The following is a 21,381-nucleotide window of genomic DNA, read 5'->3' as shown; positions in this document are numbered from 1 at the left end:
GTACCCAGTGTTTGGGTAAATGCTCAGCTCTCCCCAATGTGAGAATGAAAACACCAGCTATTCATCACTCGATTTAAACACAATGCCGCTTCCCTCTGCTGGTGACTGCGTGGTGTGCATAACATTATACCGATATTTTTACAACATAATCAAGAGATTACCAGTTTTGTGTTTCAATCTATCAGGGGTTTCCAGCTCCTCCTGTCATAGCAGAGTGACAGCGAGTTAATATATGTTATTTGTTAACTTCCATGGAGCAGTTTCTCATCGGCCCTTTCGTTTCTTGGTCCAGAAAGAGTTATTGCTGACTCATGAAGCTATCAAAGTTCTGGAGTTTACAGGACCACACCACATTCCTCTCTGCCTCCGCCAGGAATAACGATTGCTCCTGAGACACTCGCATTTCCTGACATTCCTTGGTATCCCCAAATACAATCCATATGTCAGGAAATCACTGGTGCTGCCCTGACATCAGATAGTCGCTGTTGGAACAGAGGAATTATGGGGAGAAAATGAAGAAATCCGAAGTGCAAAGAGACTTGGGAGTTCAAGTCCAGTGTTTTCTCAGTGTAAACTTGCAGATTGAGATGCACTTTCGCCTGCAACTGCCGAATGTGTGACACCAGCCCATTTACCTATTCCCTCCTCGCTATCTAAGGGGCCAAACTTACCTTCCAGGTGAAGTGGCACTTTACCTGCACTACCCACAACTCAGTGTACTGCATTTACTGCTCACAATATAGGCTCATCTCCATTGGGGAAAACGAAGCATAAACTGGGTGACTGCTTCGCAGAACATCTACGTTCTGCCTGCAAAAAAGACCCTGAGCTTCCAGTTGCCTGCCAATACCACACCCCATCCTATTCCCTGGCCAACATCTCTGTCTCAGGTTTGCTGTGTTGTCCCAGCGAAGCTCAGCACCAGCAGAACGAAGAGCACCGAATATTCCACTTGGAGACCATACATCCCTCCGGTCCCAATATCGAATTCAATAATTCTAGGGCCTGAACGAGACTCTTTTCACTGTCCCGCGTCAGTAAAAGTCCCTGAGAACATCAGAGACACGTCGCAGCGCTGTCAGAGGAGGGGAAGCTGAAATGGAACCACACGCTGCTCATGGGCACATTTCACTATCCCCAACTCACCGCCGCAACTCTTGGGAGAGGAAAGGGAACAAACACCAAAACGCAGTCTCCGTTTTGTGAATCTTCAGAAAATAAGAAACTTATTCATCCCTTCGGATTTTCTATCCTTGGCTGACAGGAATAGGTTTGTCACTCTTTTAGGAGAACATTGCAAGTGGATGCTTTGCAGAAAAGCACCACAATACAATCTGACAGTGACACCTGGTTAATCAGGACCTGGATGTTTTCGATCTTTGAATGTGATGTGCTCCAGAACATTGTTGTTCACAGTTTATATTACTTTTCTTCCCAGTCCCCTGTATCACTTGCTGAAAATGTTTAATCTGCGTCTTGTAATCCTTTCACTGTCTGCTAATGAGAACAGCATTTCTTTGCTTTACCTAAATTACTTTGATCTTGCATACGTCAAGCCTCAAGCTAATTTCACTGGAAACCTCCTCCAGTTCAAAAGCCACCTGATAATGATAGCTCTGTTTTCTGTCACGTAACAAATTTCAGATCGATGTTGTTATTATCGCTTTTACTACTTCAGGTCCCGATTTCGCTCACAGGGCTAGAACAGAACAGTTATAAAATACATTTACCAATCTACGTTCATCCTATCGATTGTATTCACATCATCAACACTTCTCATCAAAATAACTCCAGAGACTTTCATCACAATTTTCTGTGAACATTTCTACTTTAGCTTTCCTGAAAGAACCCCAAATTTCTTTATGTGTTTTCTTATTTTCGGCCTTAATTATTAATCTCTCTTTACATGGAAATGGATCTTTCCCACCCGCTCTACCTCTCATCAATGTGTGCAGTTCAGTTCAGTTTTCCATTAGCCTCCGCTGTTCTGATCAAATCCAGGAGAACAGGAAGCATTGGGGTTATGGTGCAGACATGACAAGCCCAATACTCACCTTTCCTGTTGGACCCATTCCATGAGAAATATTAGACCACAACTTGGGGTCTCTGGTTGTGGCTGAAAAACGTTGCTGCCTTAGACATCCTTTGAGATTCCCCCGACCAGGTTGGAATCCTGCTGAATTTGTTTACTTCGCTGGCGATTTTCAATGACTTCCTGTTGGCTGCATCATCGCTCAAACTTCACAAAACTCTTCTCAATAAAGCCATGTTTTCTCACATCAGGGAATTTATTGCCATGCAGGAAACTCGAGTTCTGAACAAAAAACATAGCACACCCAAAACGTCAGCTCCGTTTACCTTTCCACAGATGCTGCTCGACCCGTTTGCTTTCTGTAGTATTCGCTGTGTTTGTTCTACACAAATGCTGAATTCCATTAAAGAATCTCAAACCCTGTACTCTGGTAACTGACCCTGGTCAGTGGCAATAGGTTCTTCTGTCCATTCCCACCACTTCTTCTCCCATCATTGCCAACAGCCCCTGGATATCTCCAGTTAAACTTCTTCGCTGCAAAGAGAACATTCCCAAACTTGGGAATGTCTCCACAAAGTGGAAATGCCTCATCCATGAACATGATGCAAGTGTTACATGAGGGAAGAGATGTTGGCAAAAAGTTGTCAGTTAGCAGATGTTAAAATGTTCAGGAAATGAAACAGAAATCCCAGTCTCCAGCTTTGTGAATCTTGAGAAACTCTTTGCGAAGTGGAATTAGAGGAGAATGAAAGATGAACTGTCCGACTGAGCAGAGACAGTCCAGACATCATCCCCTTGTTTAAGACACCGGGAGATTGACTCTATAATTCTCGGGACATGAACTGAACAGAAACATTGAAAAAATTCTCGTTCATGCACATCAGGAAAACAAACCCCTTCTTGGCTCCAGATCAATGTGAAAAGTCAGGAACAGGCAAAACACTGAAAGGCACGATGGGCGATGGCCCCGGTGTTGGAGGGCTAATTCCTCGTGACATGGATGTGCCTGCCGATGGTGGGATCAGATTGTCCACCCAACCCACCCCCCGCCCACACCCCCCACACCTCCCCCCCCCCCGTCTTCACAATGAAGGGCGTAGGATTTATTATACAAAAGTAGAGGGCAATGATAATTCTGGGCACGGGAGGCTGAATTATGAATGAAAACAGCCTCCTCTAAGAGATTGTGCAAGCGGCAGTAAGAAGACTTTCACCAGTACATAAATCAATGTAATGTTTTGAAACCAAATGCTCGCGATGCGATCTCTGCAACATTGGGGAGACTGGAGAGTCAAGTCACATCTCCGGGACTCACCTGCGCGCCTTTATTGGAAAAAAGCACGGACCGGACCCGGAAGCTGGTGTAGCGCAAGCTTACCTGGGTAGGTTTTTTTTCCGATAAAGGCGCGCAGGAGAGTCCCAGAGATGTGACTTGACTCTCCAGTCTTCCCAATGTGATAGAGATCGCTTCGGGAGCAATGGATACAAAAATATTAAATTTAAACTGTTAAACAAACATAACCGCGTCTATAAACAGACATTGCCAAAAAGCACTGACCTGCTCCGCTGAGAGAGTGAGGATTGTTCACTCTTTTGTAGCTGCAGAAGCAATCATCCCAACACATGCAAACAAATCTGCATCAGGATGCTATTTCAACGAGCTACTTCACATTGCAGTGCCCAGGAATAACGAAGATCAAGAAACAACTGTACAGCGCATTAAGACCCGTTGAAAACTGCTTCCCTGACCGGGAATCGAACCCGGGCCGCGGCGGTGAAAGCGCCAAATCCTAACCACTAGACCACCAGGGAGACGTAAATCCGTTCTTGTAGCTGTGCTGAAAATTGCCTCGCTGCCTGGGAATCGAATCCGGGCTGCGGCAGGAAGAAGACTTTATCCGATCTCGAGAACATTGGGGAGACTGGAGAGTCAAGTCACATCTTCGGGACTCACCTGCGCGCCTTTATTGAAAAAAAGTGCGGACCGGACCCAGAAGCTGGTGGAGCGCAAGCTTACCTGGGTAGGTTTTTTTTCCGATAAAGGCGCGCAGGAGAGGATCCCGAGGAACTACAGTGATAGTGCCTCCCACCCGCCCTCCTCCTCTAACCTTATAATAAGACCCATTGTGGTAAGCAGGTCAGTGCTGCATTTTGCTTGTTCTATTCTTCAGACCTAGTTTTTCTTAAAAGTTACTTTTAGAGGGATGGCAGTGAAGACAGTGCAATGTTCCTCTTGCAACATGTTTGAGGGGAGGGATGCCATGGTCGTCCCTGATGATTACACTTGCCGTAAGTGCACCCATCTCCAGCTCCTCCAAGAGCATGTTCGCGAACTGGAGCTGGAGTTGGATGAATTTAGAATCATTCGGGAGGCAGAGGGGGTCATAGATCGGTGCTTTAGGAAAGTAGCAACTCCAAAGATTGCAGACAGATGGGTGACAGTGAGGGTCTTGGAGAAAGCAGCCAATGCAGAGACCTCCTGCGGTCGTTCCCCTCAAGAACAAGTATACCATTTTGGATACTTGTTGGTACGACGACTTACCGGGGTAAGCAGTGGGGTTCAGGGCTCTGGCACGGAGCCTGTTCCTGTTGCTCAGAAGGGAAGGTTGGAGAAGAGCAGAGCAAGAGTTATTGGGGACTCGATAGTTTGGGGCACAGATAGCCGGTTTCGTGGGGGCGAGAGAGACTCACTTTTGGTATGTTGCCTCCCAGGTGCAAGGGTAAGTGACGTTTCTGATCGTGTTTTCCGGTTCCTTAAGGGGGTGGGGGAGCAGCCCGAAGTCGTGGTCCACATTGGCAGCAACGACATAGGTAGGAAGAAGCATGAGGATGTTAGGCAGGCTTTCAGGGAGCTAGGTTGGAAGCGCAGTGTTCGAACAAACAGAGTTGTTGTCTCTGGTTTGTTACCCGTGCCACGTGATAGAGAGTTGAGGAATAGTGAGAGAGAACAGTTAAATGCGTGGCTACAGGGTTGGTGCAGGAGGGAGGGATTCCAGTATCTGGATAACTGGGGTTCTTTCTGGGGAAGGTGGTATCTGTATAAACAGGATGGTCTCCACCTGAGCCTGAGGTGCACCACCATCCTTTGGGGGAGGTTTGCTAGTGCTCTTTGGGAGGGTTTAAACTAACTCTGCAGGGACATGTAGACTGCAGCTTTAGGGTGCAGGACCTTGAGTGTAGGGAGGTTAGGAACATGGCATCAATCTCGAAGGAGGTTGCCTCTAAACAGGAAGGTGGCTTGAAGTGTATATACGTCAATGTGAGAAGTATACGAAATAAGGAAGGTGAACTTGCAATGTGGGTTGGTACCTGGGATTTCGATGTTGTGGCTATCACGGAGACATGGGTAGAACAGGGACAGGATTGGCTGTTGCAGGTTCCAGTTTTTAAATGTTTTAGTAGGGTCAGAGGTGGGGGTAAAAGAGGGTGTGTGTGGCATTGCTTGTAAAGGATAGTATTACAGCGGTGGAAAGGACGATGAATGAAGACTCGCCATTTGAGGTAGTTTGGGCTGAGGTTGGAAATAGGAAAGGTGAGGAGTTTTCTACAGGCCTAATAGTCCTAGAGACGTAGAAGAAAGGATTGCCGAGGTGATTCAGGAGAAGAGTGTAAGTAATAGGGTGGTTGTTATGGGGGTCTTTAACTTTCCAGATATTGACTGGGAAAGCTATAGCTCTAGTACGTTAGATGACACAATATGTTGACAGGCCAACAAGAGGTGAGGCCGTACTAGATTTGGTTCTGGGTAACGAACCAGGCCAGGTGTTAGAATTGGAGGTAGGTGAGCACTTTGGGGACAGTGACCACAATTCTGTGACTTTTACTCTGGTGATGAAGAGGGATAAGTGTGCACTGTAGGGCAAGATTTATAGCTGGGGACTGGGAAATTATGATGCGGTGAGGCATGACTTAGGATGCGTGGCTTGGAAAAGTAGGCTTCAATGGAAGGGTGCAATCGATATGTGGAGCTTGTTCAAGGAGCAACTATTGAGTGTCCTTGATAAGTATGTACCTGTCAGGCAGGGAGGAAAGGGTCATGTGAGTGAGCCATGGTTTAATAATGAATTGGAATCCCTTGTTAAAGTGAAGAGGGCGGCCTATGTAAAGATGAGGCATGAAATTCAATTGGGGCGATTGAGAGTTATAAGTTAGCCAGGGAGGATCTAAAGAGAGAGTTAAGAGCAGCAAGGAGGGGACACGAAAAGTAATTGGTTGGTAGGATTAGGGAAAACCCAAAGGCTTTCTATAGGTATGTCAGGAATAAAAGAATGACTCGGGTAGGAATAGGTCCAGTCAAGGATAGTAGTGGGAAGTTGCGCATGGAGGCCGAAGAGATTGGGGAGACACTGAATGAATACTTTTCATCAGAATTCACTCAGGAACAGGACATTGTTGCCGATATGAATATTGAAAATTGATGGCTTTGAAGTATGTAGGGAAGAGGTATTGGAAATTCTGGGAAGGGTGAAAATAGATAAGTCCCCTGGGCCTGATGGCATTAATACTAGGATTCTCTGGGAAGCAAGGGAGGAGATTGCAGAGCCATTGGCCTTGATTTTTATGACCTCGTTGTCTACAGGAATAGTGCCAGAAGACTGGAGGATAGCAAATGTGGTTTCCTTGTTCAAGGAGCAGAGTAGGGATAACCCTAGTAAGTATAAGCCGGTGAGTCTCACTTCTTTTGTGGGCAAAGTCTTAGAGAAAATTGTAAGGGATAGGATTTATGAACATCTGGATAAGAATAATGTGATCAAGGATACTCAGCATGGTTTTGTGAACTACGAAGAGCAGAAGAGAAAGATGTATATAGTGTATTTAAGGAGAACAGGTACCTAATAAACCCAGTCCGCTGATTTCTCAATTATGCTTCCAAGTTGACTTCAAAAATTCGGTTTGTCCTTCCCTTTTTTTCCTATTTTATTTTGCGAGTTTTAAAAACTTTCACAATCCTCTAACTTGAGTATAGGAGTTGGGAAGTTTCGTTGTGGCTGGACAGGACACTGGAATATTGTGGAATACATTTGGAATATTGTGTGCAATTCTGGTCTCACTCCTATCAGAAGGATATTGTGAAATTTGAAACGGTTCTGAAGCACCAATGAGTCCACAGTGAGGAGAGGCCCTTCTGCTGCCCCGAGTGCGGGAAGGCCTTTAGTGATTCCTCTGCCATGCGGACGCACTGGTTGATCCACACCTGGGACAACTGTTCTCAAGCCCTGAGTGCGAGATGGCCTTTAGCAGTTCTTCCCACCTGCTGAGACGCCAGTGGGTCCACACCGAGGAGAGGCCGTTCTTCTGCCCCGAGTGCATGAAGGGCTTTGCTCTTTCTTCTGACCTGCTGGCCCACTCGTGGGTCCACATGGGGGAGAGGTTGTTCAGTTGCTCTAAGTGCAGGAAGGCCTTCATCAAACCTCAGACCTGCATGTCTTTGGACAGGACCACCCAGAGAAAACCCACGCAGACACTGGGAGAATGTGCAAACTCCTCACAGACAGTCACTCAAGGCTGGAATCAAACCTGGATCTGCGGCACAGTGAGGCTGCGGTGGTAACCACTGAGCCACTACCTATTGCAACCCGAAGTAGGCAAGCAGGAGGTCGGGAGAATACAGCAAGCCAGGCAGCACCAGGATGTGGAGTAGTCAGCATTTTGGGTATTAACGCTTCTTCAGGGCTTAAACGTTGACTTCTCTATGAGAAACGATTTACGAAATGTTGCTGGGGGTTGGAGGGTTTGAGCTACAGGGAGAGTCTGAATAGGCTGGGGCTGTTTTCAGTGGAGCATTGGAAGTAGAGGAGTGACCTAATAGAGGTTACAAATTCATGAGAGGGATGGACAGGGTAAAAGACAAGGTATTTTCCCTGGGATGGAGGAGTCCAGAACTAGAGGGCATAGGTTAGGGTGAGAGGCGAAATATGTTAAAGGGTCAACTTCTTCATGCAGAGGGTGGTACATACATGAAATGAGCTGCCAGAGTATATGGGTCAGGTGCTGTCAAATGGGACTAGATTAATTTAGGTTATCAGGTCAGCATGGAAAAGTTGGACTGAAGGGTCTGTTTCCATGTTGTATGTGTCTCTGACTACTGGTCCCGATGTAAGTTTAAAAGAGAGTCCAAGTAACTTTGAATACTTCAATCTTGTTGAACTCACCTCCTCAAATATTTCAAATGACTCCCTCCGAGCGATACTGTTTAAACATGCTGAGTTGGACAAAATATCCTATCAAGTTCAACACAAACCCAGAGTTGAAGATGTCAGAAATCACACGATACCGAGGGGACCAAAACTGATCACAATATTCCAGGTGCAGCCTCATCAACGTTCTGTATAACTACACTATATCTTGCCAACATCTATACTCAATTCCCTAACTGATGAAGATTAGTGTGCCTAAACCTTTCTTCACTGCCTTGTGCAGCGATGTTATCAGAGATATAGGATCGACTTTAAACTGATCCACAATCCTGCGACTGGGAGCACTGAAGCAGAGTAGTGCAGTATGAGTGTGCTGGGCGCATAACCGAGGGGTCAAGACCATGTGATGCTATTGCTCAATGTCTCCATAAGCTGCTTTCCTTGGCAAAGGTGCTCTGTTCTGTATCTTGCCTTTGCATCTGCTTCCCAAAGCTTCTTCAGTAGAGCAGTGGCTGCTAGAGCCCAGGAGCTCAACAACCCCCCGGAGCTGGAGAAAACTCCGAGTTCCAAAAGGGGGGCTGGATTTGCTCAAGGCTTGTATCTATTAACTTATTTAAATGGTACCTACTGTATGGGGCTTTGGTTCACATTAAAACCGGAGGGTCATGTCAGAGTGTTTGTTTATATTTAGCAGTGGTAGTTCGTAAAATACACTCCCTGGAGGAGCACCTTCTGTGATGCTGCATTTCTTGCTTTCTGCACTTCCCCATTTATTATCTCCCATCTTGATTGTATATTTTTTTGGTCAAATTTGATTTCATATTTATCAGGCTTGGTATTCACTGTGTGCTACTAATTTGTTTGTTCGAATATTGTCAGTCAAAATTAATGTTGTAATTTCATTTCTGATGTCAGAGTTTGACATTGAATGTGCAGGTGTGAATACCAGTAAGTTGTGAAAATAAATCAAAAACTTGTGGTTTTACAGCAAAAAGAGCAGTTCACCGCTATCAATGGCATTTTCTCATTTCAAGGGGATGAGTTGAGCCTGACCAACAAACCGTTTCAAACAGTCACCCAATTTTATTAATATTTTCGTTATCTTCATTAAAGATAATAACTCCAGCATGCTAAAATTTATACAATTTGTTTATAAAATTTATTTATATGTCCATTGCTCTGCCACATTGGGGAGACTGGATGCCAACTTGCAGAACATTTCAGGAAACAGCTCTCGGACTCCAAACCTAAACGACCCCACCGCCCTGTGGCTGAATACTTTAACTTCCCCTCCCAATCCGTCAAGGGCATGCAAGTCCTGTGCCGCATCCCCCTGCAAGCTCTAGCTACCTGACGCTTGTAGGAAGAACACTTCATCTTTCGCCTTGGGACCCAGCAACTACATGGGATCAATATCGATCTCACCAGTTTCCATATTTCTCCTCACTCTCACTCCCACACCACGCGCCTTGTCCCAGATCCAACCTTCCAACTCGGCATTGGTCTCTTGAGCTGTCCTATATTTTCATCTTGCTTCCCACCTATTCGCTCCACCCTCCTGTCTTACCTCTCACGATAAATCAGCACCTCCATCGACCTATTTCATTCACAGCTACCTCCCCTCCATCCCCATCCCCTTCCCAATTATCTCTCAGCCCCGTTGGACCAACCTTCATTCCTGATGAAGAACTTATGCTCTGAACCAAGACTGTGGTGAAGGAACATCCTTAATAAGAAAGAGTTCCCAATTCAGATTTATTCCCCATTTGTTCCCCCGTTCTTCGAGAATTAAGAAATGTATTTTTCTTCCACTAGAAAGTGATCTTACACTTTGCGGTGTCTGAAGTGTTATACCACTCCACTTTGTTGCCCACCTTTTAAGAATCCTTTCAACCTGTTTTTCAGACAATGGTGGCGGTGACCAAAAGCAATCATTTCACTCCTCTTCAATGCCCCATTTCTCCTCCTATGAACCACTTTTACAAGTTGTCTGAGTGTACTTGGTTTTCAAAATGTAATTTGGCCGTTGAAGTAAACAGGGTTAGTCTTTATCGATCGCTAGCTTTGTTTGCACCAACTGTAATTATCCACCAATTTGCTGGTTTTTTTTGTTCCAGCAGAGCTGGAAACAATGATCTATATTTATTTTGCACTCAGGTGTGAAAACTCATCCCAAGAATCGTCATATTATTATAGTTGATTGATGCTATAACAGGAGGAATTGTGTGGCAGTTTCAGACTAAACTCTTGGCTGGAAAGAATGTAGATTGATGATGAAAGTCAAAAAGCAGAATCTCTGGCCACAATCTATCAGTCTGGCTTGATTAATTGGTGGCTCTTCAAAAGCACTTCCAAGCCATCACCTCAACCACCAAGAGCAGGTAAGTGTGAACACAGCATTCCAACTGTGAAATATATCGCATTGCTTCTTTGTTATTGATCAACAACCTGGAACTCGCTCCTGAACATTATTGCAGACCAAATTATGTGAAGCAATTTAAGTGGCAGCTCAGCGCCACATTTTCAAGGACAGTTTGGGAAGGGTTATTGGCAGAGCCAATGATATTCACATCTCATGAAATAATAAGCAAAGAGGCATGGATAGAGGATTGGCTAACCAATGATACAATTGGGATAAGGGGCATGTTCAGGATAGCAAATTGTAATCAGTAGTTTGCCACAGGGATCAGTGCTGGGGCCAAAATTATTTACAATATGTATTATTTACAATTATTTACTTGGATAAGTGAAGTGAATGCACTGTTGCCAAGATTGCAGAAAAGATGGTTGATAGGAAGGCAGGTGGTGAGAAGACATGAAATATCTGCAGAGGTATATAGACAGGTTAAGCAAATGGCAAATGGAATAGAATTTGGGGAAATGAGGTTGTGCACTTTGCCAGGACGAACAGTGCTGAATGTTAAATGGAGAAAGCTGTTGAGGGGTTTGGAAGCCCATACCCATGCATCTCTTCATCCAAATTCAGTGAGTAATAGGGAAGGCAAATGGGAGGTTGACCTTTAAATAGAGTATAAATGTCGGGAGGTTATAGTGAACCTCTATCAGGCAACAGTCAGGCCAAAACTGAACACTGGGTGGGTCCTTTACCCAAGGAAAGATATACTGACTTTGGTGGCAGTCCAGAGAAGTTTGACCAGGATGAAAAGAATATCATATGAAGAGAAGTGAATTGGTTGGGCCTATACTTATTAGAAGTGAGAAGATTTAGAGGTAACCTTATTTTCACATAAGCGCTTCTGAGGAGACTTGACAGGCTTGATGTGGAAAAGTTTACCTTTGTGGGTGAGTCTAGCACCAGAGGGAATAACCTGCAAATGAGAGATTGCATGTTGAAGACAGATAGGAATTTTTACTGGGGACTGTAAATCTGTGGACCATGTTACTACAGGGGGTTGTTGAGCTTGGGTCGTTAAGTACATCCAAGGCTGTCAGTTTTTGTTTAACTAGTGAGGGAATCGAGGATTATGTGGAAATAGCAAGAAAGTGGAGTTGATCTTTACCAGAGCTAACGTGATCTGAATAAATGGCAGAATTGATTCAATGAGCTGAATTGAATAGTTAATAATAAAGGGGCCAGTACATCCTTCCTGATATATGGGACCCAAAATTGCGTTCAATACTCCAAATGCGGCTTGACCGGAGCCTTACAGAGCCTCAGAAGTATATCCCTGCCTTTATATTCAAGTCTGATCAAAATAAATGCCATCATTGCATTTGCCTCCCCAACTAGTGATTCAACCTTCAAGTTTACCTTGAGAGAATCCTGGAATAGAACTCCATCGTCTCTTTGCACATCTGATTTCTGAATTTTCTCCCCATAATCCTTCTGTTCCAGAGTAGCAGCAGAGATTTTCTGACAAACCGATTTTATTCAGGGATACCAAGGTGTCTCTGGAATTTCCAATATCTCAGAAGGAATAGTTATTCCTGGACAATGCAGAGAGGAATATGGTGTGGTCCTGTAAACTCCAGAACTTTCCAAACTACCTGGGTCAGCAATAACTCTTTCTGGACCAAGAAACAAAAGGGCCACTGAGAAACTGCAAAATCATAAGCCCTCAGAAGCAGAAATTAGGCAATTCAGCCCATTGAGTCTGCTCCACCATATAATCATTCTTAAGTATCAAGGGTTACGGGGAGAATGGGGATGAGAAAGTTATCAGCCAGGATTGAATGGTGGAGCAGATTCAATGGGCTGAATGGCCTAAATTCTGCCAGTTAACTATCCCTGGGAAGAAGGATGTATAACAACAAGCTGTTTCCTGGGACAGATGAGATAAGTTTTTAATAAACTCGTGACAAAAGGACAAGTTAGTCTGTCTGTGGAAGGATGGCCTTGACACCAAGAGGTTAATTGCAGGACAGGCTGTTTCAAACAGACAGCTAAACCTCAAGGCTAAGAAGGTATGCTACACACTGGAGGTCTCTAGCAATGTGGGGAGATGGTGTTAGGATCTAAAGAAACATCACACCACAGATTTCAAAGTGAGGAATCTCCACCAGAATTTAAACCCAGAAAGATGCAGCAGCAGTACTTGGAAGAACAACACTGCAGTGAATCCCTGAACACTTCCAGAGACAGATATTGTCGGTGGAAAGTCAGTTAAATTCTGCCATCAATTGGGTGATACCCAAGTTGGGACTGAGGTTGAACTTGGTGACTTGGTGGGGGGGGGGGGGGGGGGGTTATTTTCAGTTGCTACATACAATAAAGTGTAAATCATTGTTTCAGCAGTTGATTCTCTGCGCAGTTTCTGAGTCAGGAGCCAAATTAAGGCAATTCACCCACAGCCACAGTGAGGCTAGGATTAATATTGACTCCATTGCATTCAGCAGGACATCACAGCAGCATTCAAGATCTCAAACAGAAACACCCAGAGGAACATGTTGCCCTACATTAGGTAAAATTAGCCTGAAAAGTGGTGTAACCTGTTCTACTGATAAAAATAAATCCCCAACACTTTAAAATCAATTATCAGCAATTTTTTTTATCCAATCGTTACAGTTAAAAAATAAACACAACTATTAACAAACTGGTTATAGGCCAGGAGCAGCCAGGTGGCATTAGTTTAGTTGGGGATCATGGACTGGTTGGTCTGAAGGGTATGTTTCTGGCCTACATGACTCCATAGCACTGGATGAATGGAGATCCATCCCAAAGATGATAAAGGTTTCGAGCACCACTTTACGCAAATATGTGGACCCCCCTCCTGAGGGCAGTAGGGCACTGAGGTTCAGTAGTTCAGACAGTCAGCCAGCAACATCTCTCTGGGAGACTTCTCTCAAGAAAAGAAGCGGTTTCCTGTCACATCAGTTAGATTATCCAGTTTGGAGCAGGTCCGATATGTCCAACAAAATAGGTAGACAGGGCAGTGAAGAAGGCTTAAGCCTCACTGGCCTTCATCAGTCAGGGCATTGAGTATAGAAGTTGACAAGTTATGTTGCAGTTAATCAGGATATTGGTGAGGCCACACTTGGAGTATTGTGATTCGTTTTGATCACCTTGCGAAACAAAGATGTTATTAAACTTGAAAAGAGTGCAGAAGACATTTACAAGAAACCAGGACTCAAGGTCTGAGTAATAAGGAGAGGTTGGACAAGCTAAGACGTTTTTATTTCGAGCATAAGAGCCTCGTGGGCGGGGTGGGGGGGGTGTTGGGGCGGGCTTATAGATGTGAAGAGATCCTGAGAGGCATGGAGAGGGTGAATGCACTCAATCTTATTTCCCAGGATTGGGGAATTTCGAATATCAACATGCATTGAGAATCCCCATGAATACACGCAGCCTGCGTGGGAGTGCTCAAGGGCTCTAATTGCAGAGAGAACTTTAATTCTTTGGCGAAATGTGGACTAGTGTTCTCGCTGTAGACGAGCCTTTCATTGGATTGTTGAATCTGGCGGGTAACAACGACCCCTGCCCCGTGGAAACTCTATGGAAGCAAATTGATTTCCTCAAACTGACTGGAGTGTCACCAGGATTGGGCAGAAGCCAATCGGTTGCCGAGTGCTGGAGAGGGAATTCCTTACAGCGCCAGGGACCTGGGTTTGAACCCACCCTCATGGTGACAGTGTGGATTTTGCCCTTTCCTACCCCTCCCCCACTCCCTGTCTACGTGGGTTTCCTCTGGGTGCTTGGTTTTCCTCCCATGTTCCAAAAATGTGCAGGCGAGAATGGATTGGGCGTTCGAAATTCAGGGATAAGCTGTGGGGGTTATCGGGTGGGTCGGGGGTGAGGGTATGTTCTTCCGAGGGTCAGTATGGACTTGGTGGGCCAAACGGCCTGTATCCACAGTGATTCACCCAACGTGTCTCCAGCCTGGCTTCCAGCTCCATCTCTCTGTGCCAAAGGTCCTCCAGTGTGTGTTTTCCCTAGTTTCCAGCACCCAGAACGTCCCACCTTCTGCAAATCGAAAGACAAGTCCCAGCCTGCCCTCTCCCATGTGTGTTGTGTAACTGCTTAATCACTTTTAGTGGCCCAGCAAAGGCTAATAGTCAATTTGGCAAACCAGGAGGATGGCCTCAACCGCGACCTTGGGTTCATGTCACATGACAGGTAACCCCACTTCACTGTTATGCTCTCTCTCACACTTACACACTCACACGCTCGTGCAGAGCCTTTCCGGTAGACATGCTCTCTCTCAGACACACAATAATACGTCCCTACACTCACACCAATGCATACATCTTCGCACATGATTATACTCCATCACACACACACTTTACCCAGCATGCACACGCACTTACACACACTCTCTCTCTCTCATGCACGCACTCACGCATTTGGAGTGAATTTGCATTTGCAGGATTATATATTTGGAAGTAGAACCATTCTGACTCAAGATTGGGATACAGACAGACTCTAACCTCACAGCTTTCATGCGTTGTATGACGTGAGGTGCTATCTCCTTTTATAAAGCATTAAGTTTCCTGGAAAACGTGACTTAAAAGAAGTTCTGGAATGTACAGATTAATTAGCCGAAATCTGCAATCCATTTTAAAAGATGAATGATTTAACAGAAATCTAGGTTTCTTCAATTCATCACTTATGTTGCATGACACTATAATCTTTTTGCACTATATTCTGTGCCTTGTGATCCTACTCCACAGCAACCTGATGAAGGAGCAGCACTTCGAAACCTAGTGCCTCCAAATAAACCTGTTGGACGATACCCTGGTGTTTGTGAGGTTTTAAAACTTTATTTCCAGTGAATACAGCCCACACCTCCAACTGTTGCCAGTAAACTTTGCAATGCCAATGAAACAATGAACCTGTAGTCCTGAAAAATATACAATTTCTAACAAGATTAGCTACTCATTCACTGATCCTTCTGAGACATGACATTAGTGCTGGAGGCTGAAAGAAATGAGCAGCTTTAAAACAAAAACCTGTTGGACCTCGCAGAGTCTGAACCTGGCGGTATGTTCAGGTAACCTTTACTACGACCTTATTTTGTTACAGCTTCAGATTTCACCAGGAAAAGAGGCATACAATAAGTGCTTTTAAAAGAAAACACCTCCAGCTCAAAGTGCACCCAGTCCCCCCACCCCACTTTCTTTGTTGGTCAGCTGAGTTGTCCGTTTGTTACTGGATCCCTGGTACAGCCAGGTAAAGCATGCAGCTGGGATGACTGAGTGGACCCTTTCCTGCAACGGCAGTTTCCTTCACTAAAAAGGGACAGGAGTGAATCAGATGGTGTTTTTCTCCCCCACTGCGGCTCCTGGGAGTGGAAAGGAAACAATCACCAAAACCCAGTCTTAGCTTTGTGAATCTTCAGAAAATAAGCCAACGTTCATCCCTTCAGATTTTCCATCCTGAGCTTTGTCACTCTTTTGTAGGACATTACAAGTGGAGGTTTTGCAGAAAAGTACCACAATGCAATCAGATTAATCAGGACCTGGATGTTTTCGGTCTTTGAATGTAAGTGTTGTGCTCCAGAACATTGGTGTTCACAGTTTATAATACTTATCTTCCCAGTCCCCTGTATCACTTGTCGAAAATGTTTAATTTGCGTTTTGTAATCCTTTCACTGTCTGCTAATGAGGAAAGTGTTTGCGTGTTTTACCTAAGTTATGTTGATCTTGCATACCTCGAGCCTCAAGCTAATTTCACGAGAAACCTTCACCAGTTCAAAAGCAAACTGTTAGTGATTGCTCTGTTTCTTGTCAGGTATCCAATTTCAGATCGATGTTGTTAATGTCCCTTTTATTCCTTCAGATCCACGTTTCGCTCACAGGGCATGAGCAGAACTGTCTCTAAATATATTTACCAATCTGCATTCATCCTATCGATTGTCCAGAGACAATCCAGACAACGTCCCTTTGTTGTAGAGGCCGGGAGGTTGACTCTGATGTTCTCGGGACATGAACTGATCTGAGACATTGAAAGAATTGTCGTTCGTGCACATCAGGAATTCAAACCCCTTCTCTCCTCCGAGCCAATGAGAGAACTCGGGAATAGGCAAAACACTGAAAGGCTCGAAGGGCGACGGCCCCGGAGCCCAAAGCTAGTTCCTCGTGACATGGATGTGTCTGCAGACTGTCCCCGGTGTCTCCACAATGAATGTCCCAGGCTTTATTATCTAAAAGTAAAACTGTTACACGACAATTGTAATTCTCGGCGGGGCCGGCTGAATTATGAACTCACTAACAGCCTCCCCTAAGCGATGGTGCAGCCCACGCTCGCACCTGCCTGTGTCGCGCAATTGGTTAGCGCGTTCGGCTGTTAACCGAAAGGTTGGTGGTTCGAGCCCACCCAGGGGCGGTGTATTTGCTGCCCGTCCTTGGCTTTGAAGCCATCAACTTTTAATGGGGTCAGGAAAATGTTCCCCAAACAGAAATCCTTTCCCCAAAGGGGTTTCTGGTTTGAATTAATGTCTGACGTGAGGGAATGCGGATGCTGAGAAGCCGAGACAAAAAGAGAAACTCGACAGTACCTGTCGGAGAAAACGGAATTCTGAAACGTTGTCTCTGATTCTCATTCCACCGATGTTGCCTGACCTTCTCAGTTCCTCCTGCAGTTTCGAGTTTTGTTTTTAACTGAAAGTTCATTTCATCTTTTGCGATGAAACACCTAGACTCGCCGTGTGCAGATATTTAACCCTTTCGAATCACTGTGAAATGATTGGATTCAAACAAACTCTGCGATAATTCACTCTTTCTCTGCTCCACAGGCAGACAGACCTGGGAAGTGAAGCTGTCAGTGTGGTTCTGTATTCGTGGGCCGAGTGGTTAATGCGATGGACTTGAAATCCATTGCGGTTTCCCCACGCAGGTGTGAACCCTGCCGACTACAAAATGAGAAATATCGTCGAAAAGAAAGGGAGCTTGCTCCCCGGCTTCTTATTTAAGATTCAAGTCAGTGGATTGGGAAAACTATTTCACTCACATTGGGACTGGTGGGAATCTGCAACCCACTGCCTGTTCGGGTGGAACAAGCAGATATCCGCAGAGCTTCTTTTGACGCTATGTGCCAAGTGTTTGGAAATGACACTAGAACAGTGAGGGGCTGGAAATCGTGATCGAAATGAAGCAGGCACCTGAGGACAAGGGTGTTTCCTTTGTCAGTGAAAGGTACTCGTTCACAAAGTTGGGACTGTGGAAGGGAATCAGTGATGGTGATTATCTTTGGTTGTTGACCTTGTGACTGTTCCCATTGCTGCGCATGTCCGTGTTAACGTCAGAACTCTGCAGCATGGTGGCGTAAGATACGCAAAGGGCCGGGGCGCAATGGATGACGCATCTGAGTCCACCTAACTGTTTGAAATGCAGCTCACAGCTTCTTCACACACCCCAATTAATCTTTCTCATTGTCCTGAAGCCGACATACTGTTTGAATTCCCGATCTGCGGAAATGAGAATCTTCTCACTGTCTCGCGTCAATAATTATCTCGGAGAACATCGGAGTCAAGTCACAGCGTTGTCAGATGAGAGGAAGCTGAAATAGCCCCACACGCTGCTCACCAGCACATTTTACTTTCTCCAACCCTCCGCCCCAACTTTCATCACAATTTTCTGTGAACAGTTCTACATTAGCTTTGCTGAATGAACCCCAAATTTCTTGAAGTGGGTCCTTATTTTCGGCCCTGGTTATTCATCTCTCTACGCATGGAAATGGATCTTTCCCACCCGTTCTATCCCTTCATCAATGTGTGTAGTTCAATTCGATCTCCCATCAGCCCCCTCTGTCCTGATCAAATCCAGGGGAACAGGATACGTTGGGGCTATGGCGCGGACAGGACAAGCCCAGTACTCACCTATCCTGTGAGAACAATTCCATGAGAAATTTTTGACCACAACTTTGGGCGTGTAGTTGAGACCGACCATTTAAAGTGCTGGCGTAGAGATCCTTTGGTGTTACATGCCGCCTCCCCCCGCTTCACAAAGTTGGGACTGTGGAAGGGAAGCAGTGACGCTGATTATCTTTGGTTGTTGACCTTGTGAATGTTCCCATTGCTGCGCATGTCCGTGTTACCGTCAGAACTCTGCAGCATGGTGACGTTAGATACGCATAGGGCCAGGGCACAATGGATGACGCATCTGTATCCACCTACCTGTTTGAAATGCAGCTCACAGCTTCTTCACACACCCCAATTAATCTTTCTCATTGTCCTGGAGCCGGCATACGGTTTGAATTCCCGATCTGCGGGAATGAGAATCTTTTCACTGTCTCGCGTCAATAAATGTTCCTCAGAACATCGGAGTCAAGTCACAGCGGAAGCTGAAATAGCCTCACACGCTGCTCACGGGCACATTTTACTTTCCCCAACTCAACGCCTCAACCACTGTGGCTCCTGGGAGTGGAAAGGAAACAATCACCAAAACCCAGTCTTAGTTTTGTGAATCTTCAGAAAATAAGCAAACCTTCATCCCTTCGGATTTTCTATCCTGGGCTGACAGGGATAGGTTTTGTCACTCTTTTGTCGGATATTGCAAGTGGATGTTTTGCAGAAAAGCACCACAATGCAATCTGATTAATCAGGATCTGGATGTTTTCGGTCTTTGAATGTAAGTGTTGTACTCCAGAACTTTGTTGTTCACAGTTTATAATACTTTTCTTCCCAGTCCCCTGTACCACTTGTCGAAAATGCTTAATTTGCGTCTTGTAATCCTTTCACTGTCTGCTAATGAGGATAGCATTTCCGTGTTTTACCTAAATTATCTTGACCTTGCATACCTCAAGCCTTAAGCTAATTTCACGAGAAACCTTCTCCAGTTCAAAAGCCAACTGTTGATATTGGCTCTGTTTCTTGTCACGTATCCAATTTCAGATCGATATTGTTAATGTCCCTTTTATTCCTTCAGATCCAGGTTTTGCTCACAAGGCATGAACAGAACTGTCACCAAATACATTTACCAATCGTCCTTCATCCTTTCGATTGTATTAGCATCATGAACACTTCTCATCAAAATAACTCGAGAGACTTTCATCGCCATTTTCTGTGAACAGTTCTACATTAGCTTTGCTGAATGAACCCCAAATTTCTTGAAGTGGCTCCTTATTTTCGGCCCTGATTATTCATCTCTCGACGCATGGAAATGGATCCTTCCCACCCGCTCTGTCCCTCATCAATGTGTGTAGTTCAATTCGATTTCCCATCAGACTCCTCTGTCCTGATCAAATCCAGGGGAACAGGATACGTTGGGTCTATGGCGCGGACAGGACAAGTCCAGTACTCACCTTTCCTGTTAGAGCAATTCCATGAGAAATTTTAGATCATAACTTTGGGCGTGTAGTTGTGGCCGAATACTTAAGGTGCTGGCGTAGAGATCCTTTGGGGCTCCCCCACCCAGGGTGGTAACCTGCTGGCTATGCTTTCTTCGCCGGCGATTTTAAATGACTTCCTGTTGGTTGCATTATCGCTCAAACTTCACAAAACCCGTCTCAATAAAGTCCCGTTTTCTCGTGTCTGGGAATTGATTGCCATGCAGGAAATTCGAGTTCGGAACAAACAGCGTACCAGACTCAAAACGTCAGCTCTGTTTACCTTTCCACAGATGATGCACGACCTGTCGGTTTTCTGCAGTATTCTCTGCGTTTATTAGGCGCAAGTGCTGCTTTTCATTCAAGAACTTCAATTCCTGTCCTCTGGTAACTGACTCTGGTCAGTGGCAATTGGTTCTTCTGATCATTAATCTGCCCATTCCCACCGCGTCTTCTCCCATCATTACCAACAGCCCCAGGAAATCTCCAGTTAACCTTCTTTGCTCCAAAGCGAACATTCCCAACCTTGGGAATGTCTCCCCACAATGGAAATTCTTCATCCCTGTAAATTAGGCATGGCGTACACTTGGGAAGAGATTTTGGCAAAATATTGTCAGTTAGGAAATGGAAAAATGTTCATGAAACAAAACAGAAATCCCAGTCTCCAGCTTTGTGAACCTTTAGAAACTCTTTGGGAAGCGGATTTAGATGAGAATGAAAGATGAACCGTCCGACTGAGCAGAGACAGTCCAGACACCGTCCCCTTGTTGAAGAGGCCGGGAGATTGACTCTGATGTTCTCGGGACATGAACTGATCTGAGACATTGAAATAATTGTCGTTCGTGCACATCGGGAATTCAAACCCCTTCTCGCCTCCGAGCCAATGAGGGAACTCGGGAACAGGCAAAACACTGAAAGGCTCGAAGGGCGACGGTCCCGGAGTCAGAAAACTAATTCCTCGTGACATGGATGTGTCTGCAGAGGGTGGGATCAGACTGTCCCCGGTGTCTCCACAATGAATGTCCCAGGCATTATTCAGGAAAAGTAAAAGTGGTCGACGACAATTGTAATTCTAGGCGGGGTGGCTGAATTATGAATTTACTAATAGCCTCCCCTAAGCGATGGCGCTGCCCCAAACATTGCTTGTCTCTGTGGCGCAATTGGTCCGCGCGTTCGGCTATTAATTGAAAGGTTGGTGGTTCGAGCCCACCCAGGGCCGTTTAGTTCGCTGCTCCACCTTTTCTTCGCGGCTGTGTGCGGTTTAATGGGGTCAGGGAAATGATATCCAAACGGAACCCTTCTCCACAAAGGAGCTGCTGAATTGTATTATTGTCTAACGTAAAGGACTGCGGATGCTGAAAACCCGAGCCAAAAAAGAGAAGCTCGGCAGGTTTGACAGCACCTGTCGGAGAAAACGGAATTCTGAAATCCTGTGTCTGATTCTCTTTCCATAGATGTTGCCTGACCTTCTCCGTTCCTCCAGAAATTTC

General features: G+C 45.3%; 3 non-coding genes across 3 annotated transcripts; 2 read left to right on the top strand and 1 right to left on the bottom strand.

The window, feature by feature from the left end:
* Positions 1-3,772: 3,772 nt before the first annotated feature.
* trnae-uuc (transfer RNA glutamic acid (anticodon UUC)) lies at positions 3,773-3,844 on the bottom strand. The gene has a single exon. It is a non-coding gene; the product is annotated as a tRNA-Glu (tRNA).
* A 13,033-nt stretch (positions 3,845-16,877) lies between these two features.
* trnan-guu (transfer RNA asparagine (anticodon GUU)) lies at positions 16,878-16,951 on the top strand. Its single transcript has one exon. It is a non-coding gene; the product is annotated as a tRNA-Asn (tRNA).
* A 4,085-nt stretch (positions 16,952-21,036) lies between these two features.
* Positions 21,037-21,110, top strand: trnan-auu (transfer RNA asparagine (anticodon AUU)). The gene has a single exon. It is a non-coding gene; the product is annotated as a tRNA-Asn (tRNA).
* The last annotated feature ends 271 nt before the right edge of the window (positions 21,111-21,381 follow it).

Source organism: Hemiscyllium ocellatum (assembly GCF_020745735.1).
Source record: "Hemiscyllium ocellatum isolate sHemOce1 chromosome 27 unlocalized genomic scaffold, sHemOce1.pat.X.cur. SUPER_27_unloc_26, whole genome shotgun sequence".
NCBI lineage: Eukaryota > Metazoa > Chordata > Chondrichthyes > Orectolobiformes > Hemiscylliidae > Hemiscyllium > Hemiscyllium ocellatum.
Note: the sequence above shows the minus strand (reverse complement) of the source record. Positions and strands in the feature narration are given on the sequence as shown.